Source organism: Tachypleus tridentatus, chromosome 9 (assembly GCF_004210375.1).
Source record: "Tachypleus tridentatus isolate NWPU-2018 chromosome 9, ASM421037v1, whole genome shotgun sequence".
Lineage (NCBI taxonomy): Eukaryota > Metazoa > Arthropoda > Merostomata > Xiphosura > Limulidae > Tachypleus > Tachypleus tridentatus.
In genome coordinates, this window is record NC_134833.1 from 140041304 (window position 1) to 140068449 (window position 27146).

General features: G+C 30.9%; 1 pseudogene across 1 annotated transcript in view; it reads left to right on the forward strand.

The window, feature by feature from the left end:
- LOC143226516 (papilin-like) overlaps positions 1–25223 on the forward strand; it is a 146596-nt pseudogene extending 121373 nt beyond the window's left edge. The window contains exons 26-36 of the transcript XR_013014654.1: positions 2707–2877; positions 3008–3253; positions 4495–4680; positions 5291–5332; positions 6486–6656; positions 8053–8228; positions 14600–14690; positions 17460–17630; positions 18001–18273; positions 22134–22409; positions 23310–25223. The product of XR_013014654.1 is annotated as a papilin-like (transcript). The remainder of the gene's footprint in view (positions 1–2706; positions 2878–3007; positions 3254–4494; positions 4681–5290; positions 5333–6485; positions 6657–8052; positions 8229–14599; positions 14691–17459; positions 17631–18000; positions 18274–22133; positions 22410–23309) is intronic.
- Positions 25224–27146: the final 1923 nt, after the last annotated feature.

Below are 27146 nucleotides of genomic sequence, written 5' to 3' on the forward strand. Positions count from 1 at the left end.
TCATGCTTTCATGATCTTTAAAAAAACTTCAAAATTGAAATGTATTGAAAATAGTTCATTTATTTAAATTTATATTTATAAAAACTGTAACTTTAGATTTTAATCTGATTACAGCATGCTATAAACAAACATGTTAGTGTTTATGAAATTTCATAATTTTTTTTGGAGAATAATACAACATTGATAATTTCTTAGGAAGAAAGCCAAAATAGTTTTGTACAAAACAGTGCCAGTTTGAACTTGTATTTGAATACATGTACAATTTTGTCAATTTTACCTAATTACTATTTCTCAACCTCAGTTGTCTCAGGGTACAGAATCTGGAGGCTTCAGACTCCCTCTTCAATGCAAAATCCAAAATTGAAGGAAACAGTAAAACAATATAAATAGAAATAGAGAAAATTAGAGAGGGGAGTGGAAGAAATATTGTATTTAGTTGTATTTTTTTTTAACTATTGATGAAAGCCTTGAATGGATTTTTCTTATTATTCATTTAAACCCTACCACATGCTTTGGAAGAAATTTTTTTCATCTGTATGAATTTAAAAAAAAAAGTCCGTCTATCTACCTCTCTTTCTAGCCTATCAGTGAACAGTGCTCCAATATAACTTAATTTTTAGGGTCTCTTTGAGACCATAATTTGAATGGTCAACAAATGAAGGAAAAGGTGTCATTGATGGTAGAAGAAAGTACTGTAATATGGATTTCTGCTTGCTAATTTGCTAGTGCCAGTGACTAACAGTGATTAATGAAAAGGGTCAGGAATTGAAATTAGAGAAATTTCAGCTTCTTAGACTTTTTCCAATATTCATTTTTTTGGACCCTCACCCTTTTGAAATTGACAAGTCATATCTTAATGATCGAAACTCTTTTACTGTTCTTTTCAGCTGTGTAAGCCAGTTTGGCTCTCATTTCTATGGGTAATTCTATAGAAACCAGAGCAGAGGACCAATGAAAGCTTAACTTGATAATATGCTGCTAAAGGAAATGATGCTTGAGAACATCAGCCACAACTGCAGCCCTGTTTCTCTTTGTGTTTTTTTTTAACTTTAAGAAATTCTTGCTTTATCATTTTTTTATTTAATTTAATTATGATATTGTGATATGATAGGAAGGTAAGTATTTTATGTGGAAGAAATTGGGTTGAGAAATTTTAGGCTTAGATCATTTTGCATATGACTGTAACAACGTTCATTTTTTCAACAAAATTTTATTGGCCTGAGCAACTGTTAATTTGACGAAGAAAATTATTGAAAAGAAATTTAAAATAAAAATTTTAAATAAAGTGTGTGTGTGTTTTTCTTATAGCAAAGCCACATCGGGCTATCTGAAGAACCCACTGAGGGAAATCAAACCTCTGATTTTAGCATTGTAAATCTGTAGACTTACCGCTGTACTAACAGGGGGCCTTTAAAAAAAGCCTTCTGGTTAACAGTTAAAAACATCACCTTGTTTATAATTTTGGTATGGTAAAAAGAAATAATTTTTCATATGCATTAGTGTCAATAAAAATAGTGAGACTCATGTAGTGTTTTTTGAGAGAAATTTCAAAGAGTGTAGTAAGACTTAAATTTCAGTAATTGAAATATTAAACAAAAGTAAATATTTTTGGTGTTTTTTTTAAACAAATTTTTTATTTCCAAATCTTTATATTTCTAAATGCAGTAAAAGAAATCATACTACAAATGCATTAAATTGAGGCACTTGGATATTTTAAAGTAATGCAATTTAAAATGTTAACTATGACTCTACTGGGCAAAACATTCTGCTAAATCTAATTACTTTTCAAATAATATGTGAAATAAGTGGAAAGGAAAGATTATAAAAGTCAAATACTGCTATTGTGTGAAAATAAATTTCAGGAGAGTACAGTTACATATTAATAGTTTACACTGCTTGATTCATTATCATTCAACCAATAAGATATTGCCATGCCCATATAGTTACTACAACATGTATAGTGTTTGAATGCTTATTCATGTATTACATTTTGTCACTTAACTCATTTTTAACTTGTGTAAAGAAAAGGGAGGGTGCTTGAAAGGGTGTGTGTGAATGTGGGAAATGCTGAGCTATATTATGTCCATAATAATAGTGCACTGTGTAATTTAATTAATTACTTTAAATAAAATTTTTCATTACTGTGTATTTAGTGATGAAATAGTGCCATTTATCTAAACATCATTTTTTGCATTTTAGTCCACAATTTAACAGCACTGGAACCAAACATTAAGTTTTAAACCTAATTAGACACTAGATATATAAAGCTGGGTGATTAATGAAGTTTAATAATTATTCAATCATCATAGTCATTAACCATTTACACTAAACTAATCAATTATCCTCACATGAGACTTGGATAATTAGAATAATTAAAAATATACTAACCAGAAACTCTAATTATGACTAATTTATTATTTATATTAGTCAAGTTTAGGCTTTACTACCTTTCATTAATCAAAAGTGACAATGAAAAATTATTTTAGGAATATTTTTGTTTACTTCATTTAGTTGGTTATTTTCCTGATGTTAATAAATGTAATTGTAATTTTGATTAATCAATTATTTTCTATATAACAGTAATTAGTGCTCATAGATAATTTATTATATTGATTAATAGAGTTAATTACCAAGCTTTAAGTCCATATAACTGACTATCAACGTGGACTTAGTCACAGATTCTCTCTCTCTCTCACTTCTCCATAGAATTTTGCTTTTTGGATCATGATTCTGGACCATGCTCAGGGGTGGAACTCAGATTTTTCTATGATAAAAATGATGGAGTTTGTAAGGAGTTTCGATATGGTGGTTGTCTAGGCAATGAAAATAATTACAGAACTAGGTCTGACTGTGAAAGTAAATGTGGAAACTCTCAGAGTAAGTATGACTTTTTAGAATGTTTTATGAATGAATGTTGTACTATCAGATTAACAGGCAGATATGTTAATTTTTTTTAAATAATAAATATGATATCCACATGTAATTACTTTTGATTTATTCTTAATAGATATTTGCCTACTTCCACAAATAAAAGGACCATGTCAAGGAACTTTCTCTCAGTGGTATTATGACAGTAGGTCTGACCAGTGTTTTGAATTTACATATGGTGGATGTGAAGGAAATTCCAATAGGTTTAACAGCCGAGAGAGTTGTGAAGACAGTTGTAAACAACATACATCTCTGTCAACTCTTCCTACAACACTTTCTGTACAAGCAGAAACAACTACCAAAGCTGTCACCAAAAAATTAGATCGTAAGCATTTTTTTACTTCATGCCATTATGAATTTCTTTTGCTTATAATTATTTTTAATGAAAATAACTGGAATAATTGTAGACCTTGCCAATTATTTGGGTCAAGAAGAGTAAAAGTAATAATTATCACACAAGTGGTTCAAGTTACATTTTACATGGTACGAATTTCAAAACAGGTTGTTAATAATATTTTTTGGCCTGACATGGCCAGGTGGTTAGGGTGCTCGACTCATAATCTGAGGGTCATGGGTTCGAATCCCTATCACACCAAATTTGCTTGCCATTTAAGCCATTTGTATATTATAATGTGAGAGTCAATTCCACTATTCACTATTTGTTGGCAAAAGAGTAGCCTAAGAGTTAGAAGTGGGTAGTGATAACTAGTTGCTTTTCCTCTACTCTTACACTGCTAAATTAGGGAAAACTAGTACAGATAGCCCTTGTATAACTTTGTGTAAAATTTCAAAACAAACAAGTAATATTTTTAACAGCTCTTGTCTACAGAGTGATTATACTTTATTTGTACATATGCAAATTCATTTACCAATTTTGTTAGCATTTTGTTTACTTTTCGGTTGGTTTAATTTGTTTGGTTAAATATATATATATATTTAACACTTATATATACACTTTCTACTGTGTTTTGAGATTTGTTTTCTATTTTCATCAATGCTGTTCTGAACAGAAATCTTTAATTTTTGTTTGTAACTCATTGTCAAATTTATCTTGATTGTCTTGGATGAAACATCTTTTTTTTCCCTGAAAAAAATTCTTTCTAGCATCTTCGAAAATGTTAATTAAAAGTAACTTATTTTTGTAAACATACTTCGTAAACATTCGTAAATGTCAAAAATATTTTTGACAGTAAAATCCACAAAAAAGTATCATAAGCTATGCATAGTGATAAATAACGTCTTTGTCCTTATTTTGTTAAATATGAAAGAAGTAACCTTTTGTTTTTCAGTTATTATTTCGACTTCTGCACATAAATTATTATCAAATATTTCTTTTGTTTTATTCATATTTGAAGATTGATGATCTTACCTACCATTGTTTTATCTGAGAACTAGTAATATTCTTTGCTAAGCTTAGAAAACTTGAATATTGATTGAAATAGTATTTGTCAAGCGGTCGTATTTTCTTCTTTGTTGATTGAAGAAAGATTGTCTAAGAATCTGGCCAGTTTTTATTCCAGACTTATTTGTATGATATTAGTTTAAAAAACTGCCATTTTATTCTAGTTCCCAAAGATGTGTGTGCTCAGCCTCGTGATAAGGGATCTTGCACAGACTTCATTCCACAGTGGTACTATGATGCTAGAAACAACATCTGCAAGCGATTCATATATGGAGGTTGTGAAGGAAACAGCAATCGCTTTAAAGACAGAAGGGACTGTGAACTTCGCTGTGTGAAAAAGCCAAGAGAAGGTAAAAATAAAGGCTACATCATCATTACTGTATTATTAATATTGTTATGGCTCTTATTGTTTTATCTATACTTAATGACATGATGCAGCAAAGATTGTGCACTTTCCTTTAAGAAAAAGACATGTAATAGTGAAAGTGAATTATTTTGCAAGATCACATATTATTGTATTACAATTATTGTTCTTGCCATTGTTTTATTTATACATAATGATATTATTGTAGCAAATTATTCTTTTTAGTAGTTTATTGGCTGTTTGTTTTACATTATAATTCAATATTTTCTTTTTGTAAAATGTTTCACATGATAAGGCGTAGAAAATGAGGTGTTTTTTGAACTGCAATTTGTAATTATTAAAGTTATTTCATGATCAGTTTCTTGATGACCTTTATACAGTAAGTTTTTCATTGTCACTGGCAATAAATGTGAAAAACACATGAATATATATCATAAAAAGCATAAAATCTGAAACTAATTATCTTTCAGAAACAAACTTTAGTTTCAGTTACGTTATATTTTAAGATTAAGTCAAACTTATTAATTTAATTTTTTATAGAAATATTACCTAACTAGTGTATGAATTATATTAAAATCATTTTTTCAATATTATAGAAAAACCTTCCCCAGAAAAACCGACTGCAATTACAAATGCAGGTAACATGCTATTATGTAATTCCTTATTTATAAAAAATCATGTACATATTTTAGTTTTTCATATAAAAGATGGTGTGCATTTTTTTATTAAACCTGTAGAAACACAAAACATTATGTAATCTTTCTGATTTTTCTGCAAAAACATTCTCCCTGAACAAGATAATTATGGAAATAATGGACATGAACTCCGAATCATAGTATTTATATAACTTTGTGAACCAGCTTTAAGACAAACTATTAGATGATACATCAAGTTTAAAGATATGCTTTAAACATTATTCAACTTTGTGACATCATAATCGTAAGACTCAGTTTTAGAAGGAAATTATCAAAATTAAGCACTGTCTGAACATTCCTAGATACTTAACAACTGAGAAATTAGTTTATGTTTTAGTGCTCATTGAGGTTAGTGAACTAAGATAACTTGAAATTAAGTTATTAAAAAAATATTTTGATTAGAACAAAGATACTGTGCACTCCAGATTATCCCTGATATATTTAAACATATGGGGTTATATCCTGAAACTGAGTAGTTTGATTTTTAAAAATGCCAGAAAGAGAAGATGGCCTTTCCTTGAACCTCTCTCTACAGAAATTACCTGTTCAAGAACTTTTTAAAATTAATAACATATGTTACCTAGTAAATGTGAATAATATGCTGAATTATAGTTTACGTCTCAACAGCACCCAACTTTTACTTTTTATTTGAAATAAGATTATTTTTGAAGAAAAACACAGCATCGTTCATTAATTTTTGAAATTATTTTTAGAGATCTCTGAAAAGTTCAGTTTGTGATGTTTCTATTTGTATTTCTTCCTATGTGCTTGTTGTTTTTTTATAGTTTTTCTTTTCAAAAATATTATTTTACTTTTTATTTTTTACACATTTTTTTGCATTGAATGTTAAGTACTTTCAGGCAAGGTTGAAATCTGTATCAAAATATTCATTTCATATAGTTACATGAATTCCTGAGAGAATTTTATGTAAATCATTTTACAAACCATGGATTTTTTAATTTGTCATGAAATGTTATGAATTATTATAAAGTGCAATTCATTTATTTTTGTATTCCACCTGAAATTGTTTTGTGTTTGTATTTCATTGCATGTTCTCGACAAGAGCCTGTGTTTGTTTCATTTTCATTTACATTAGATGTCTGTTCATTGTCTGTTGATCCTGGGACATGTGATGAATCTTTACCTCGTTGGTTTTTTGATCCAAAGAGTCAACAGTGTTTGCCTTTTGTTTATAGTGGTTGTGAAGGGAACAAAAACCGCTTCAAAACATATCAGTTTTGTATGAAATTTTGCACTGGAAGTGCTCGTAAGTAGAAATTCAAGGTTCATTTGTAAAGTTTCAGAAGATGTGTAGACTTATATTTTTATGTTATCTATGTGTTATATATTCTACTATATAATGTCTTAGCAGATGGAGCTAAATTACTTATGCATCAAATTGCTTCCAAGTCCATGTCTTTATTTTTACAGGGTCTTATTATAGATAAAGTGTTTTATCTAAGGGGGTTTGACAAAACTTTTCATTATGATGCTTGGGGAAGCTGAGCACCACAGTCATAGGAGATGTCCTCCTCCTGTTCCAGCTGAGATATCTGGAGCAGAGCTTCAGTTACTAAGACATTCTATACATTTAAAATCCCTAAAAGACAATAAGAGGCAACAGTACTTTAGTAATTTTGGTTCTAAAAATATTGATTATTTATAAAATATAGATATTCCTTTAATCATGGAATGAAGAGCATGTGTGTGGAAAGAGCCTAGATTTCTTTAAGCTCAACTAATTGTAAAGTACTTTACATAAATTCAAGATACTGAAACATAGAAGTGATTGACCCTGACTTCAAGTTGTCATTTTAAAGGGGGAATGATACAATATTTGTGATCTGAAAAAAACTTTAATTGCTGTCATTATTTTGTACTGATTTAGTCCATATTTTCATAAAATCATGTGGCATAATGAATTCTCTAGTTTGGTTCAGTGACCTGTTTGAATCCTGTATCCATGTACAATTGGTGTCTTTGTGACTCTTGTTTGAAAATCTAAATTTAAAAAACGGGGCATCAATATTGGAATTAATTCTGTCAATTAAGGCTAGAGTTGATTATGTATCTTACATAGAAAATGTTTTCACACAAATTTTCTGATCAGTTATTTACACTGAGTGTTCTAACAAGAAAAAAGCATAAAATTACTAAATATGATGAAATATGTGAACCCAACACATAATGAGTGGTATATAAACAAACTGGTAATTTCACAGATATAAAAGAAAATCCACTCAAGACCAAGTAATTAATGAAGAATTAAAATTTAGTTTTCTTTCCAATTTCTCATTTTTTTTACAGTTTGTAGTAATTGCTTAGTTCCATTTTATTTATTAATTGATAAAATAGGATAGAGAACCTACATAACAAAAGAAGAGAAAATAAAAGGGAGGTCTTTCTTAATCTTACAGAAATACAAAGTATTTGGACAGATATTTGTCCGTCTCTCTAAGTATGTATGTACAGATTTTTATTTCCTTTCGTTATTTAATTTGATGCTTTATATAAAAACTTTATAACGTTTCAAAAAGAAGCTAAAGAAGAAGTGCTGAACTTTTCACAATATTTGTGTCATCCATATCTATTTTATCCATATGGAATAACAGATTTTTTTTCAGTATGCTTTTAATGCATATTTTCTATCTAAACACTTTTAGCGGTTCTTGATGATGAAATAATTGTTACTGAAGAACATGATTTGCCTGCAACTCAGCAACCAAATGAACTTGGCTGTCCTACCACAAACTGTGGTCAGCTCCAGTGTCCGTATGGAATAGATGAATATCATGATCAGCAAGGATGCTCCTTCTGTCGGTGCTTTAATCCATGCCAGGTAAAATTTTATTAATATTCATCATGCATCATGAATATCATTTGCAGAGATGTGCACAGTTGCAAATGAAAATTTTTAAACCAAAAATGATCAGAAACCCCTCACAAGTATGACACTTATAGGAATGGTTTGCAGATGAGGTAAACCTTCTTAAAGTATTATGAAATGGTATCAAACAATTAACAACTGTTTTCAAAGTGTTGCTCATATGCGACAAGTGCCTAAATGGCTACTTGATTTTCAAGATTGATTCTTTCTGTCTGACATACATTTACTACATCTGATGTGAAGGATGGCATTCATCTGGTAACCATTCAGCATGTAATCCATCAGGAACCTGGACATTTTGGTGATACTCTATATAGTAGGACTACATTTACTATTCTTCAACTGATTACGATGCCACTTTTTAAATGATGTATAAGTAGCTGTAGCACAATGTTTGTATGATGTTATTTCAATAACTTTCAACCTTTCAAAGAAAGAATAATCTGTTTACTGTTTGTGCAAACATCTGACCTTAAACCTTGACATCTGATCTTGAACCTAGTTAGCACAGCTCTGCTATGGTTAGGTTTTCATCTTCTATAACACAACTACACATGCGTGAAAGGAGTGCATTTATTCTTGTAATTTTTGTTGTTGATAAATAATTTTCAGTGATATTTATATTAATATATCAGATGTGATCTGTACAGAAATTTGCATGTGGTGTGTACAAAGCAGATCACAGTAATTTTGGGATCATCTAGGTTTCATTCATTAAAGTAGTGAACTCAATTCATTACATACAATTAAGGGATCCAGTGCTCTAAAGTAGTATAAAAATACCTCAGTAGCTTCCTTGCTTTTCTTATACTTTCCATATATGTATTTAAAGTTCCATGAAAAAATTTAATATAAAATATATTCCTGTACAGGAGACACTGCTGCAACACTTTTTGGCATCGTTTTCTTTAGTTTTTCGTGTTTGCTGGATTTGTTAAAAGCAATATAACCTACTGTCTACAGCTTGAATTGAAGTGATAACTACATGTAACAATAGTCAAGTACAATCTTCACCATGAAAGAACATTAACAGATAAAGAAGGTTTATAAATCAGGAACAATCTCACTTGTATCCTTGTACCAGGTAAAAGAAACACACACATTGTATAAAGAACAATAACCTACAGTAGAATCAACAGAAAAGTGTATGAAGAGCATGAGAAGCTCATAAAATAATAATAAGAATTCATGGTTATGTTAAGAAAAATATCACTAGTTCTTAACCCTTTAATGTAAACCTTTATATCAGAACTAATTTAAGGTATTTGTTAGTTAAACAAATCTGTTTTGAACAATAAAGTTTAAAGGAAGAAACCTTCTCTCCAGATTATTCAAAAAAGCACTTTTTTAGATATTTTCTATTTCTGTATACATTGTGACATTTATATCTTCATTGGATCTACATAAAAGTTAAGTTGAATTTAAAAAGATAAAAAGTATTTTTAAACTATCTACAAAGTAAAGTTTTTTTTTCTAACCTTATTATTGAAAAAGTCTAAATCATTCCAGTAACCACTAGACATATTCATCCTGTCAGATGTAGGGGCATTATTATGTGCAGTCAATTCCACTATTCACTGGTAAAGAATGTCTGTAGAATTGGTTGTAAGTGGTGTTAACTAGCTGCCTATCACTTTAATAACAATTATTGTTGTAACCAGTGGCACAGCAGCATATCTCTAAGTTTCTATACATCACTAGAAAGTTGGTTTTGATACCTATGGTAGGCAGAGCACAGACAACCCTTTGTGTAGTTTTTTTTACTGTTGTATAAAATGTAAAGTAAACCATTTCATAAATATTTTCCACTTTTATAAACAAATTATCCAGAAACAGGTTGTATTCATTTTATAGAAAATACTATCATAATCTGATTTGGGTAATTTATAGTTTACAGTGTTTCACTTATTACTGTCTGCATTTTTTGTCACTGACATTTTGGTTGTATGATTCATATCAATAATATTTCCAAAAGACATGACCTTAAATTACTTCAGTGATATATCACAAGATTGATATGGTATAGCTGCTCATATCTTTTCTTTTCTCCATTATTTGCCTGTCAATGGACTTCTAAATATCCTGGTGTAAAATGAGTCCAACCTAATGACAGATCATTACAAAGAAAATTATGAGAAATTCGCATTGAAAGTAGGAAATTAATTAAGGCAGCTGAGAAAATGGAGGAAAGACTTTATTATCAATGTTGCAGAACCTTTAGGTACAATGATATAACTTTTGAGAATATAGTTATACATAGTATAAAAATGAGTTAACTTTATTGTTACAGTACAGTTTGAAATAAATGTGAGCTACAATCAATATTGAACAGTTGGAGAACTTATAACTTGTAGTGAAACAAAAATTATATCGTGGAAGAATTTATTTATATGGTTAACAAACTGAGATAACTAGATATCTTAAATATTATTTTTAGCTGTTGTAAAAAGTTGGAATGTTAAGTATTATAGACAAAATATTAAGAAAAGAGTGAAAAAGTTAACCTTCTAATAAGGTACTTTGTTTCACTCACAAGATTAGCTATTATTGTCCAGTGCAGTCCCCTATATGCAAATGTTGTTTTTTCTTTTGCATGCCACAAGCTTTCTGGCTCCCACTATGGAAACAAATGATGCCAACATGTCTCTCATGTAATTCATCATGTATCACTTTTCCAGCAATAAGAGTGTGACATACTCATGTGATAGATATGACTCCCTCTATACACCTCTACCAAACTATTACTTCTCATTTGGTAGTGCTTGTGCTTGGACATATTATTTTAGTTTGTTTAAAATCTCACATTAATCTTTTGTACACGAACAAAGTTGTGTTCATTTAATTCATTTCTAGCTTCTATGAAGACTATTTCTTAACTTCTCTTTAATACCTTTTTATTACAGTCGTATATATTGTTATTTATACTTTTCAGTATTGGTTGACTCTTCCTCATTATGAATTCCGAAGTTTATGTTACTACTTCAGGGGTCACACTTGCAACTAGTGCTTATATCTCATGCCTCAGGCACTGGTAATCTGGTGGGGATTTATCCACATTTATTTGTTACAAGATTGAACATTATGTGGGTCAACCTCTGTTTGTGTACCTCACTCTAATTTCTCCTGAACAAGCTGAACCTGTCCAGATGGGTGAGGACTTGGATCTCCTATTTCCTCCTACTACTTTTGCCATACCTTCTCATGCCTCACTTGAAGAATCAATTAGCCTAATATGGTCTTTTTGAATTTTGCTTCTCATTATGTGATGTTTTATCCCTTTCCTTTATTCCCTATGAACCACACCCTTCCTTACTACAGACCAATCTTCCTATCTCTGTTTGGGTTTTCCAGCCTCTCCAGATATTTGGATACTGACCAGTTTCCCTCACAGTTAAGTGAGGCGATTAGTGTGCTTTTCCCACCACAAGGGCTTCAGATCTGTTTGCTCTTGCATATTATTTTGCAAACTGTCCTTTTCTGGACCAGCTAACGTTTACCTATTTAGGGTGTAGTCCCTGAATCTCCTGAAAGTCTAAAAAACCTTCATCTTACCCTAACAACTTTTTCATGGTATCTCTCTACCACCTATCTCCTCTCTGAGGCTCTCCACCAAATTCCTAAGGGATTTTCTGGGGACATCCTCTCCCTTCTTTCCTCCACATTGGCTTGTTTGTTGTCTTTGGCTCTAGCTTTACATACATAGCTTCACTGTTGATTGGGATGTCTTGGTCGTGATACAACCTTAATTCTCATCCATGTACCATCATCTTATTTTCAGAATTTATGCACTGCCCCAATTCAGCAGCAATATGCCTTTGATACAATTTCTGAGTCTTTGAAATCACAAGTTGTATCAGTACAACAATAGTCTATTCTTTTTAACCTTTTTGCCTTAGTCAGAGCCCAATATGCAATCCATTACCACTTCCCATCCCTTCTTCTCATTATGTCTTGTCTCATCATTTTCTTTGATGATGTACATCATGTTGCATTGCCAATAGTGTATGGGACCATCTGGTGGATTCTGGCTCAGTGGGAGCTTGGTTTGTCAATATTTTTCATCACTGGCATTCTCAAGGATAATTGGGTTCTTCAAGTTTTGTAGACTACATCTAATACATTTGTCTCCCATTGTTTCACCATATCGTGGTTTCTTCTTTGTTGAGTTTTAATCTTCTACCTGTGGCTGTTTTTCAGATTTCAGTGTAATTTTGACTGGATAAGTTTATATTCCTACTTTTTCTTTCAGTGGCCCTTACTTCATTTACTCATTATATGGATCCTGTTCTGTGGCGAGGGTGCCTGACCAAGTATTCTTCAACTTGAAGTCTACACAGTTCACCTATGTTGGTTAGTACTTTATCTTCCATGACTGCAATGCTCACAATGAGATGAGGTGTTGCATAAGATCACTTGTAGTTGAATAATCTCGTGGTGCAATTGATTCATAAACTTGCCCATTCTGGACTGCAATGGTAAAGAAGAACATGGTAGCTGCTCATCCTTGCCATGCATTATATTATGATTGGCTTTTCAGAATACTGTTTTATGGTTACCAATTACACTGTTTCAGGTGATGACATTCCTCTGGACTCCCAACCACATTCTTGCTTCCTTTTCTTCTAGTGGAGTATGGGAACCTTTATACTACCCCCACATGGATCTCAGTACCCCTTTAGCTGGATTTTGGATTCAGAGTAGAACCAATCAAAATAAGACCTCACACATGTTTATGGCTGTCTATACTCCTCCTTTGATCATACTCCTTCTGTGTTATGGGTCACAGTGGAGGTAAAGGGGATTCTGTTGCTTTTTGGATAGTTCTAGTCAGTTCCATCTTGAAGGGGTTGATTTCTATCATATAGACATCCTTTTGATACTGGATGTAGGGTCCCTGATTCAGGTGATCAATGTTAATATGTGTCAGAAGTCAGGGTAGTTCTAAATTCCCTCAGTATCTTTAACTTGAGGTGAAGATGGTATGATCCTCATCATATCCCAGCATGGGTTTTGGATGTAGCTGCCTTACCAAATACGTTCTGTTGCACCATAGCCACTCTACACCTAAGGGCACATCTGTTGTTCAACTTTTATATTTGTGGGATTATATTACATATGTGTTTACATGGTTAGTATCACTATCCTACCACAGTTCTCTCCTACTTGGATATGCTACTACACATTTTATGGTTGGGCAAAGAATATATTTGGTTCAGAAGTGGTGTGGTTGTCCTTATCAGATCTATGGATCTGACTTTCTTTTCATGTGGTATCCATTGGACACTTTCAGGGGAGTACTTCCATCATTCCCTCACACCAGTTCCACCACCTAATCAATATGGGATTCAAGCTAATCTTGCAAGAAGAGAGAAGTACTGTTTCAGAAGTTTTAATTTTCCTGTACTGAAAATGTATTTCTGATAGATATTTCCCTCTATTAACACCTCCCACCACATATTCCTCCAGTACTTACATCTTCTGTCAAACCTCAAAATGATAGTTTGGCAGAGGCACATGGAGGAAATCACATGCATCATGTATGTTATGCTCGTATTAGTGGAAAAGTGACACATGATGATTTACCTGAGAAACATGTTGGAATCATTCAATTTCAATAGGTGGGAACAGAAGGCTTGTGGCATGCATAAAGAAAAACAATTTGCATACAAAGGGCAGCACCAGATGAGAAGTGCTAAGTTTGTCAAAAAAACATTTTCAGTGTGTAGAAAAATTATAACTTTATAACATAATTCATGAAAGAGAATATATTATAAAAAGATTTGTAAGTATCTGGGCAATGTATAAATAAAAAAAAAATGGACCAATTTTTCTGCATGAAAATCTTGGTACTAGCTAGCTAGTTACATCCTACAAATCAGGAAATATTTCTTTAGCCCACAGTTAAGAATGATTACATTAATAATGTCCAGAACTTGACTTGAAATTTTGAACTTTTCACAAATGAATACATTTTAGTGAAATCATAAAATAATAAAATTAATCAATGTGATAACAAATTGATGAATCTTCCTTTGTTTTAAGTGCAAGACTGTAGAATGGTTGATTTGTGCTATGCTCATTACAGGAATCAAACCAAAAATTCGTGTTTATAAGCCATCAAGCTTATTATTAAACCAGTATAAAAGATATCTATTCTAATAAAATTAATAAAAAACATCATTGATATATTTAGGAATAAATTACTTTTTGTTTATTTTTCTGTGAATTAAAAAAAACACTTCTAATTAAAAACTTGTACACAACTTCAAGAAGATTCAAATGAGGACCTGTTTAATTCATTGTGGTAATTCTTCTTCTTGAAGGTACATAGCTGTGAGGAAGGTGAACGATGTGTTGTCAGAGTTTATTACAATGAAAATGATGATCTCAGTCCGAAAGCTGTTTGCCGAAAAAGTGAGTAAAATTAATTTGAATTTGAGGCTTTCTAGTCCTAGTGTTTACATTGAATTATTTCAGAATGAGTAAAATAATTTTTTTGAGTGAATCATTATCTGTACTTCATTACATGACACATTCTATTTGTTGGATATGTGAATGGAAAGATTGTAACTGAATATTAAATCAGTTATTTTTTCACTAAAACATAGTTTATGTTGAATATACCAAAGCCCTCTCTCTTCATATAGTCTCTGAACATAATACATTAGATAGTATCTGTCTGAAACTTTTTTCATGTATTAGAATATTATTTTGCCATACTTATTGTTAACTTAGAATCTACTGTAGATCAATCTTTTAGCTCAACCCAAACTAAAGAGTAGATTAATTTATTATAATTCACACAGAAACGAATATCAACCTTGTACACACAAAAGTTTATACTGAACTTAACATTCATCTTGTTTCTATTTCTGAGTAAGAATCAGTGTTCTTGCTTGTTTTATTTTGATTAGTCCCTGAAAGTTATCTGTCTCTTAGCCTCAAAGGTGGAGATAAAATAGAAACTTGGCACATTAATTTAGGTTTCAACTGCTACTAACAAACTTTACAAATAAATTTAAATTTGCCCCTTGATGTGGAAGACTTTGAAGTCTTTAAATCACAATCATGACACCATTTAGTTGTGTCTATAAAATACATCGTAAAATAAACTATACAGATATTCTTTGTGGTGTTGTAATCATTTGAAACTTTATTTATTTCAAAGTTTATCACATATAACTTTAAAAAAAAATCACATTTTTCACACAACACTCATTAATTTCATGCTCAGCTGAGGAAGGTATCACAACATCTTTTTTATAAGAATATTTTTGACAGGACTGCATTACAATTGCCTCTCATTCTTGACCTTCCATTGCTCCCTTTAATAATATAATGATAATATTTTAAGAAAGAAAATTTTTGGTGTTTATATAGTACAGTATAGTATAAATAAACTAATTGAATTGATATATTCTAATGAATGTTATGTTTGGTATTTAAAAAAACAAACCTAAGATGTTTAAATAATTTACAACCTAGTATATCATTATACACCTTTTGTTTAAAGAATGAAAACAGCAACACACTCTTGTATGGCATGTCTTCAGTGTACAATATAACACCTATATATTGTACAAATACAATAAAAAATCATTAAATTTATAGACAAGTAGGGATCAATATATATGTAACATAGCTAGCCATAGTGATATAGGAAGTTTTAATGCTTCAAAACCTACTTTGGCTCAGGCTAACATAATTATAGTGGTTTGTGAAAGTAGGGACAATTTTTTTTTAAGTTTCAAGAAACTCAAATTTTATAGCATTCACTTTCTTATTTTAATAATTTTTGTAGCATCAAAACTCTATATTACTATGGCTAGCTAGGTTACATATATATTAATTAGTATATGCCTTTCAAATTTAATATTTTTTGTTGTTCTCACTTGTTTTCTTTCATTAACCGTATTTTTGTTTAGCAGCACATCAAGTGTGAAGTGCATGTATACCCAATTTGATTTTATACCTCAAGAGGATCTCCACCAACCTACCCTCAAATCTAATTATATGCTCAAAGCAGTACATTGACTGTATTATATATACATATAGATACACAAGTATTTTTTTCCATAAAAGAAAGAAACCACTAGTAGTCCTGTTGAAAGAGTTCTCTGAAAGCTCGTTAATTTTTTTCTGTATGTTTATCTGTAAAAGTCACTTGCTTGCTTACTTAAATGAAAATTTGATGAAATATTAAAATTTTGAATTACCCCATAAACATGCATGTAATGATTTAGGTGGCTTTATAAGTACAATCAGTTTTAGTTTTGCTCAGCCAATTATGTGAACTAGTTATTGTTATTATTCAAATATTTTAAAAAGATGATTTTTATGGCCACTATTTTATTTCATTACGATTTCTACTACCAAGTACTTAATTGATAACATCAGTAAATACTGTAACACAGGCCACTACTTTAGGTTAGAAAAAAACAAACAAAATAACAATTCTCGTTTAGAAATCTAGTGATTGCAGTGTTTGGCTCACAGTCTTTGAGTCATGGGATTGAAACCTATCACTAAGCATACTCACTCTTTCAGCCTTGTGGTATTATATTGTGATGGTTAATTTTACTGTTCATTGGTAAAGAATTTGGTAATGTTGACTAGCTGCCTTCCATTTAGTCTGTAACTTTAAAGTTATGGATGTAGGCTAGCTCAGATAGTTATCAAGTAGCTTTACAAGAAGTTCTACAAGCAAATAAATCAATAAGTAGATGAACCAAAGTTCCATAGATCTCTTGTACATGTATGACCTGAGGGGAGTTAGTTTTGGTATTCATAATTCATGCTAAAAAAATAGATATGTTGCACTGATTAATTGTATCTCACAATGGCTAGTATTGGTATTAACACTTTTATTGATAAGCAGAGAACAACGTTTTGACCTTTCTAGGTTAACCTGAAGATGACCTGGGAATGTTGAAACGTTGTTCTCTTCTTATCAATAAAAGGGTTAATACCCATACCAGCTGTTCTGATATACATTTTTATTTCAAGTGAGTTTGTTTGACTTTTATTTATTAAATTAGTTTAATCACACTGTTGTTTACACTTTAAACCCGAGTAGTTTAAAACATTTTTATTCAGTTTAAAACTCAAAGGAAGTGCTTATTGTATAATGGTATTTCCAGCACCACTTATGACTCTCGTATATTTAACTGAATTCTCAAATAGTGCTTAAGCCTGGTGAGTGTCCACATTCAGATAGTTTCCTGTCAGACGAACCATTCAAAATATTCAGAGGAGACTGCAGGAATTACTGTCACGATGATGCAGACTGTCTTGGTGACCATAAGTGTTGTTTTAATGGATGTGCCAACATATGTGTAGAACCAATCTTAACAAGTAAGTTTTTTCCTCGTGACCTCTTGAAAAACTATAGTAAAGAGTTTCCTGTAGTCATTTCTTCTAGTTTTTAAAAGTTCATTGCATTGAATTAATTAGAAATAATCATACATAACATTAATTCATAATATAAACTTTTGTTTGAAACATGCTTGATCAGATTTTTATAGTCGTAAAAGCTTTCTTGAAACAAGTATTAAAAATCATAAATTAGTATTAGCTGATACACCTTTATATGGTTTTGACAGAGTAAGACTTTTCTATAATCTTGATGTTAAACAGAATAAATGTTTCTAAGCGTTATGTTCTGAACCATAAAAACACAACCTTAAAAACATTTCAATGTCTGTAAAATACTTTTTTACTTCAGCAACACCTATTCCAACCACAACAGAACCAGCACCTCGAGAAGAAATTGTGAAAACAGGATTTTCAGTTGTCCTAAGTTGCTTGGAACAAAGCGTAGTGCAGTGGACAAAGGACGACCTACCAGTAAATTTTATAACAGAGAGGTTACAACTTCTTTCGAATGGATCGCTCCTAATCAACTCTGCAAAAATTGAAGATACAGGGCTGTATAAATGTAAATCAGCAATCGAAAAGGATCATCATTTGTTTCATTCAATCAAACTGATTGTTCAAGGTTTGTGAAAAAGGTTGTAATTTTGTTAGAGAAAGAATTCACAAGACTTATTGCAAGTTACATTCACATGCTTTCCAAGTAGCTAGAAATCTAGTTTTCCATGACAGAAATCTGAAGTAGCTATATGTAGACCTAATGTTTTGGTATCATTACTGAGGTAATTTTTAAGATTTTTGGTACTGATTTGTGTCAATTGATTCTGTAGCTATTTATTTAGTAGTGACTAGACTTTAATCCCACCCTACCAACCTGGTGAAACTGGTGTCATCATATCATTTGTGTTATATTGAAAACAGTTACTTCTAAGTCATATAATAAGTATGCAACAGCATAATAGTAGATTTTTGGATTTATATTTTTAAAAAGCATGATTACATTGGCCAGATGGCATGCAAATATGTTTCAATACAAAGTTCATGACAAGGTTTTTTTTCTGACACTTCATATAAATATTTAAACTATCCAATATAATGACTAAATCAAAAAATTATTTTTTACATTTTATATTATGGAGGGTAACATATATTTAAATGGATTTTTAAGCTTAGGCATCAGTTATTAGTGAAAATTAATAAACATAAATCCTCTTCAGATCAGTTAGTCCACTCCTTGCCATGCTTTTGCAAAGCACATAAAGTTGTTGCTTTTGAATTCCAAATTTTAAGTGCCATGAAGGGAACATAATGGTCATATATCCTCCCTAGATGCAATGACCATCCATCACAAGTTAACCCACAGCTAACAGTTTGGTAGGCAGGAAGAAGTGGGGTTGTACTGCTGACTAGCCTTGACCTTGCAATAATCCAAATATGACTTCAAAACATGAAACCATGTATATATTATACACATAAAATATGTGATAAATAATAACATACATTACTGTACTTTTTTTATACAACTCTCCATGTTCATCAGTGACACTGAATAAAATAAATTTTTATAAGTGTTGGTTTGATATTATGATAAGTACACAAGGTAAAAAATCGAGTATAAAATAAAATAAACATAAGGTTTAGCAAAATACAGTGTTGCAGGGAAAACATTTTATAAGTTAGAATAACTTGTATCAATTTACAAATCATTGGTCTAGGAAAGAACAGTACAAGTTAAATTAAAGCATAATATTTTAAATAGGAAACTTTCACTATAAATGATGGAAGTTCTTGTATGAAGACAACAACATGTTATATAATTTATATAAGAGGACAGAGTATCAAATATTTTTAAGATTTAGATTTTTATTCACATGGTAACAGCCATATGTCATAGAGGAGTGAAACATACCATGAGATAAGAAGAAAAGGAGACTGTAACAGTATCTTAGCACAGGAGAATGACATTTCTCTGAAATACCACTCTTGAACTTACAGTTTTTAATATCAGTAGTAATTGGTATTTATAGCTAAGTGAACCTTCTGGTATTCTTCATATGTTCCTTGAATTAAAACATCATTTTACACAATAATTTTATTATATCTTGGTGGTCATTTCGCTTGTTTGAGAATTTCACTTACCACTTATGAACTCGAAAGAGCAAACATTTAGTCAAAATTTTTAATTTCACTTTAATGAAAAATTGTAACTTACGAATAATTTGGAGCTATGGCAGATTGAGTTATTAATCAACTTAAGATTTACTCATATTATCAGTTTCCTTTATACAAAAGTGAGGTTAACAGAAATTCACATAAATGAAACAAATTACAAAAGGCCTTAGCTTCAATCTTGCTAACAGGAGATACAAACAAGGGATAAGACAATCTTTAATTTTTTTCTCAGTAACAGATTTTTAACACTTAGAGAACTTTTGCACAGACACAGCAAAGAAAAAACCTTATTTCACATACCAGCTTAATGTTATGATAATCAAAGAAGTTAGTACATATCAAATATCCACATTCCCTGTCTGATACCATTTTACAGACAATATTCATTGTTTTTGCCAGGATAGAATTCACAGCTGACCAAGTTCAATTAAGTTAGTTAATAAATTGGGGCTACAGCTAAATAAAATTGATGTGTATTTGTTATTGAAAGATAAAAATCAGCAACGTACTCATCAACATCTTCTTTAAAGACCTTCAATACAACTTTTTAAATTACAAAATGTTGTTATCTTACTTTATAAAGGATGCATTCCTTTTTCTTTTCAAATAATATTGTATCTCGTTGTAATACTTTTTAACCTGTATATGTTTCTGTAGTAGGTCTTGCAATTAGAAACTGCAGATGAAGACTTTTACTTTTATTCCCTTGTTTCTGTATACAAGTGAAATATCAACCTTATTGCTAATAATTAACTCATTCACTGTGGTTGGAATGTACATATTTCAGTTCTCCCACCTCTTACAGTGCAACTTGTACAAATGATTCCTGTTGTTGACACTGTTTACACCTTCCTCTGCTTGGTTCAGGGTCATCATTTTGACTATCATTACTAGATGAAGAGCTAGCATTCTCACTTTCACTCTCTTCTAAACTATCTGAGTCAAGCATATTTACGTGGTAATTAGGGTTACCACTTGCCACTCTAGTAATGTGGACACGGTTGTCACACCATTGTTGTACATTCTGCTTAGGTATGTTATTGGTTGGTGAATGGCTGAGTGGAAAACAATGAGGGAAACCATATATCAACATTAGGTTCGATGCCAATAAATACTTTCCAATTCATTTTACTCCCGTATGTCATGCTCAGCAATTTTTAATGACAATTGGAAACATACGATTAAGTCCTATTGGGAGGGGGGAAGAGCACTGGGAAATACAAGTCTCAGCTGCAGCGAAAAAATTAATATTCTTTTCTTGTGCATTTAGCTTGTTAAAATATAATATGCAAAATTAAATGAACAATAATATGAAATAATTAATTTGGTAAATATATATGTATTGTTTATTGCCAAATTAAAAACGATTGTGAAACAATTCTGTAACAAACCAGGCTAGTGTGTTTGTATTAATATACTTTTCATTTCATTCTTCTTTTTTTTTTTTAAGTTTAAGTCTGAAGTCTTGAAAATTGAGTAAATGACATAGCAATCAGAAATCAGGCAACATTTTCTGACCACTTTATTTTTTACAAATCTAATTTCTTAGTTAACTATAAAACTTTGAGGGAGGTATGCAATACTGGGAAGGTGTAATCTTTCTCATAAAAGTCATCAATTTCTACATTTCCAGAAAAATTCCTATTGATACATTTTCTGTTTAAAAATAACTTCTCAGTTCAGTTGTTGAAAGATGTTACAATTCAAATTGCACTTTAAGAAATGTGGAGGTATACATTTGTTCCATTTGCATTACGTTGTTATTTTCACGACTAAATGTGGTGCATCTTGAACTGAAATGAATTTTTTTTATGTGTATGGTTCAGGAAATGGTTGTACATTTTAAAACAGAATGGTGTTCATTTTCACACATTTTACCAGATGAGGTAGCTGTTTAGTAAAATACAGAATTCACTGACTTTATCAATATTTCTAAGGAACTTTAAGAAAGCAGTATAAACATTCTCAATAACTGAAATGATTTAACAAAACCACTTCTTTCTGATCACTTGAAGATCACAATTGAATACTAAACATTTAGTTATACTAGTAGGCTTTATAAAATATACTTATTCATATAATTGCTCAATAAAAAAATTAATTTGGCTAATTTTACATTCATTAACTGTTCATTGAAAACATTTTGAAAATTCAAGATGGTTTAATTATAACTACTAAGCATAACTTCATTCTTTTATTTTATGTTTTTAAGTATGCTAAGATTGCAGAAAGCTTTAAAAATTGCAAAAGAGTTGAAAAAGTTATGATTTATTGAAAGTAATTGTACTTCATTTCTATTTTTTATTCTTTCAGAAAGTGTCAATGTTACAGTAAGTATTGCTTCAAGGGAATATAAAACAGGTTCTCCTCTGCAATTAAACTGCAAAATTATAGGTGCAGAAGATGCTTCTGTCAGGTGGACCTTTGGCAGTGAAAATACTCCATTAGAGAGTAACCATCGGTTACAGATTTTCAGCAACTATTCGTTACTTATTCCAAGCACTCAACATAGCGACAGTGGTACATACAGTTGTATCGCAACCACCAAATACAGTGAAACTTCTGATTCAGTCTCTGTCATAATTGAAGGTAATGATATTCAAGTAATTTGTTATTCACTAATAATCTTATTTTTCATTCTTTAATGGTTTTGATGTGTTACAAAACTAATAGAAAAATATTCTCAACTTGGTATTTTATCTAAGTAAAGAAGGCATTGTGCTATTGTGCTGTACATTTCTTTGTGATTTTAAATTATTTAAGGATATCGCTGTTTTGTGTACTCATAATGTGTTATATTTTCTTGCATGAAGTTTCATTCTATGAGAAAAGGCATGCATCCAATTTTATCTTCACTTGTTATTAAAATTAATTTTATACTTTTGAATTAAACCAGATATAAATTATGATTACTTTTAGAGATCTGTTAGATGTCTGAATGCTTAATTATATAACTGTCAGTGAAATTTTGTAGTTTGCCTGTTCAATGAACGTTCTGTATAGTTTTGATGGGTTGCAGTTACTCAAAAAAGAAGTAACTTGAGTGTCAGAATATAAGAAGTGTTTTGATTATTTCATTAATTGAAAAGTAAATTTTGATAAAGATTTCAATTAATGTTATTTTGTCAACCAAATCAAACCAAGGAATATAATAATTCTAAAGAACATAAAAAAGTTTACTCATATTTCAAGGAAAGATTAAATAATGACTTTCTGACACAGTAAGAATATGAATAATTACAGCTGATTTATTACTTATTATGATTAAAGGAATTTCATGGCACTTGTACTGCTAAAAGGATAAACTTTAGAATGAGTTAAAGAAACTATCTGTTTTTTTAATTATAACAACTATTTTTTATTAGTCACCTCCATATGTTTTGACATACTTGTGAATAAGTTAAGGAAATCAGAAAATGTGTATGTGTATCTGATGATTTAGTGTTTGAAAGACTATTGATATGTGTGATGGTTTGACTTTTATTACAGACGTCTATGTGCCACCAGAATGTGTTGATGATCCTCAGTTTGCCAGCTGTAAAATAATCGTTCAGGCCAAGTACTGTACAAACCCTTATTACGGCAAGTACTGCTGTCGGTCCTGTCGACTGTCAGGACAACTTCCAGCCAAGTTTACCTCACCTTATGTATAACTTCCATCTAAATGATGTTAAGCCTTTTTATTACCTTTGCTGGATTTACTTTCCCTTGCATTTTGACAGATCTTCTCAACACTTCCTCTTTAGCTTGATGTAAGTGCCTTAGGTAGAAAGTGTTTGGCTGTCAGACCTGTTGCATGTGTAAAGCAGATCTAAGCTTTGGATACATGCTGCAAAAAGAGAAGAATAAAATGGCCAGAATTTGGAAATGGTAGATTGATATTCAGCTTTCAAAACAAACATAAGTAAACAATAAGTTTGATTAACTCAATTTCATACAGAAAAGAACCACCACTTCTGAAGTACTTTGAATCACAAACATTGAAAAATTGCAGCTTAAATAAGAAACAGTTTCATGTTTAGATAATTTGTTATTTTGGTTACAAACATATTTGTTTTGTCCAAAATTTTACCTATACACTGATTTGTTAATATATATATTACTTTCTTAGTTTTTTTAATCTTGTTTACTTTTTTACTTCCACTCTACTTGAGTGCCATATTTTTCTACACACAAATCACTAAGTAAGATATTTACTACTAGAGGTGTTTTTCGGTCAATAACTTTTCCTTGCTGTTTTTAAAGGCTCATGTACTGTAAGAATGTGCTTTTTTTAAAAAAAAAGTTTGATGTTATGCTACAGGAATGAATATATTTTGTTTAGTTGTTTGATATTTAGTTATCAAAAATCTTTTAAATGATTTGCACTTTGTTATTATAATTTTTATATCTTTAAAATTTCTTACATGCATAATTTCCATTGTTCATGCTAGAATTGTTTATTTGTTGAGCATGAATCAATAGTTTCATAAAGAATGGTTGCTTTGGCATGTCAGAACACCCCACCCCTCACAAAGTAAAAGTATTCTTTGGTTGATGTTACTAACTGTATGTCTTTATGCAATTTTGTGGGGTAATATTGTACTTGTGTCTGTGAATATTTTTCAGTATTGTGTAAGTTCTAATCAACTTTTTGCCATTATAACAGTTAGATATGCAAGTAGTATGTAGTCTCTTTTTACAATTTAGAATTGTTTGTATTGTCATCATTGGTTTTATAATCTTAAGTATGGACATGAACTTTTCTAAAACAATTTTTTTGATGAAATTAAAGTACAAGAATTTTTTTTCTGATTAAGGATCTTAAGCACTGAGTCTGATTTTCTGACGTCACAGTCATAACCATATTTTTGAAAGACTGTTCATTAAATAATTTAACGTTCAAAGTATGGATTTACTACTTTATTTATTACCCAAATGTGTTACGTTTATTTCAACATAATATTTTCTTTTGTTAAAAAATAATTCCAAAATTTGGATTCGTAGCTAAGCCTAAGTTATTAAAATAAAACACTTTTTAGGACCACATCCATTATTGTCTCAACCAATACAGATAAAATGTCAGCTGAAATGTAATGACTATACAACACATTACATCAGCATGATCTACAGTGTGAAGTCATCGACAGATAAAAAAATTTTAGAATGGACTTTCAGAAAACTCATCAATAGCATATCACACTAAGTGAAAACTTTAAATTAGAAAGGCAGATAAAAAAAATGTTTAGATACTTGATTAAAAAGTCATGCTGATGCACCAACACCTTCATGTAGTGTTATTTCATAGTTAATAAGGAGTTTTTTTTCAATTTGCTTCTTCGTATAGTAGCCAGTATCGCCTAAATATTGTGTACTGTATTCTGTGTGGACCAACTCTAGAAAGTAATAAATTATTTTATTGACTATTCACTGTCTGATTTGTTTTTAACTTTTGTTTGTTTTCACACATTTAGTGCAAGTCTATTCAAATGTATTGTAGTATATTATTGAATACTAGGTTGTGGATTTGGAGTGACCTCACTATCAGTCGGTGAGATGGAGAATCAAATGGTGTCAGGATTAAGCCATAACAGATACTCAACACTTCCAGCTAAGAATAAAAGTTTAGGTTGCTGATGTTACCAACTACTGACCTCTCACTTTTTCTCTTATCAGCATCTCAAAAATTAGGATAGTTATGCCTAATCTTTGGGTCTGACCTGACCATTTCACAATGTATCATGTAACTTGCCATTCAGGTTTATAATACCAAATATTTAATTTGCAAAGACTACATGTAAATATAACAAATGTGTGATGGAAACATTCAACTGTTATCATTACTTAAACAAAATAAAATTATTCTGTTAAAATCCTCTTAATCATGCATAAGCTAATGAGAGAAACATTAAATGATACTTTATGAACACATGGCATATTTGGGTAAAACTGAATTTATTGTTCAAGAGCAATAGAATGAGAGAAGATTTGGTCAGGATATTTATTACCAAGTAAAGCTAAATCTATTGTTAAGTGAATTGTGATGTTAAATGGAATAACAGGACTGGACACAAAGTGAAGTGCAAAATGAATAATCATTACTACAGCACTAAACACACAATCTGCGTTCTTGTTTTACGATATGATGAACTGTCATCCAACTGGATTCTCTCAACTGCTTTTCCTTTAAAATCCTGTTCCAAACTGTTTAAATCTGACAATACTTATTTTATAAGAAATGTTGTATTTACTCAGAGTAACACAAGCTACAATGTGATTGGTAATTCTTATTTACCTCACAGGTGAAGCTGTAATCTCTATACATTGCCTGAATAACCACTGAAGAACACTACTGTTGAATACCTTGCACAACATGCAGTATTTTGGCAATATCCCCGGCCCGAGGCAGCTATAACAGAATCAGTTTATGGTTTTCTGCATATATATGTATAACGTAGAATAATACGTTGAGAATAAATACTGTAATATTGCAAATGCCACAAACACAAAAAAATGACCATTACACACAGTTGGGAAATTCAGTTTCTTTTAAGTACCAATTGAACTTATGCAAAATTCAAGTGTTACTTTATATTTTATTTTCCAAGTGCAATAATAGTAGTAAATTTGAAGTTTTATAATGCTAGAATTTAGGACTTATCCTTACATTAATTACAGTAAAGATAACTCATTGTTCAGCTTTGTGTTTAACAAAATAATAAACAATAATACTATTTAATATTCTTGTTATTGATTGATTTGGATGTTGTTAAAAGCAAATCGTCAAAATGGGATATTTGTGTTCTGCTCACCTTGTGTATTTAGACCAGACTTTTAGCACCATAAGCCTCGGACTTATCGTTGGGTTTCAACATTCTATACAGTTTTACTTCAATTACAGAGAGTACTTACATTTTGAGACTGATCCTCAAATATAGCTGTTTTAGGCACTCATTGTAATTGTTTAAATTATTCGATACTAGTGTCTTCTGAATAAATAAATAAAAGAACTAGGAAGCTATTTCTTTTATTAAGATTTTTATAGATGAAAAGTAATGTTCAACAATTACGCGAGTGATACACATAAAGCTAATTCCATATGTAAATGGCCAAGCGTGTTAAGGCGTGCAACTCGTAATCTGAGGGTCGCGGGTTCGCATCCCGGTCGCGCCAAACATGCTCGCCCTTTCAGCCATGGGGGCGTTATAATGTTACGGTCAATCCCACTATTCATTGGTAAAAGAGTAGCCCAAGAGTTGGCGGTGGATGGTAATGACTAGCTGCCTTCCCTCTAGTATTACACTACAAAATTAGGGACAGATAGCGCAGATAGCCCTCGTGTAGCTT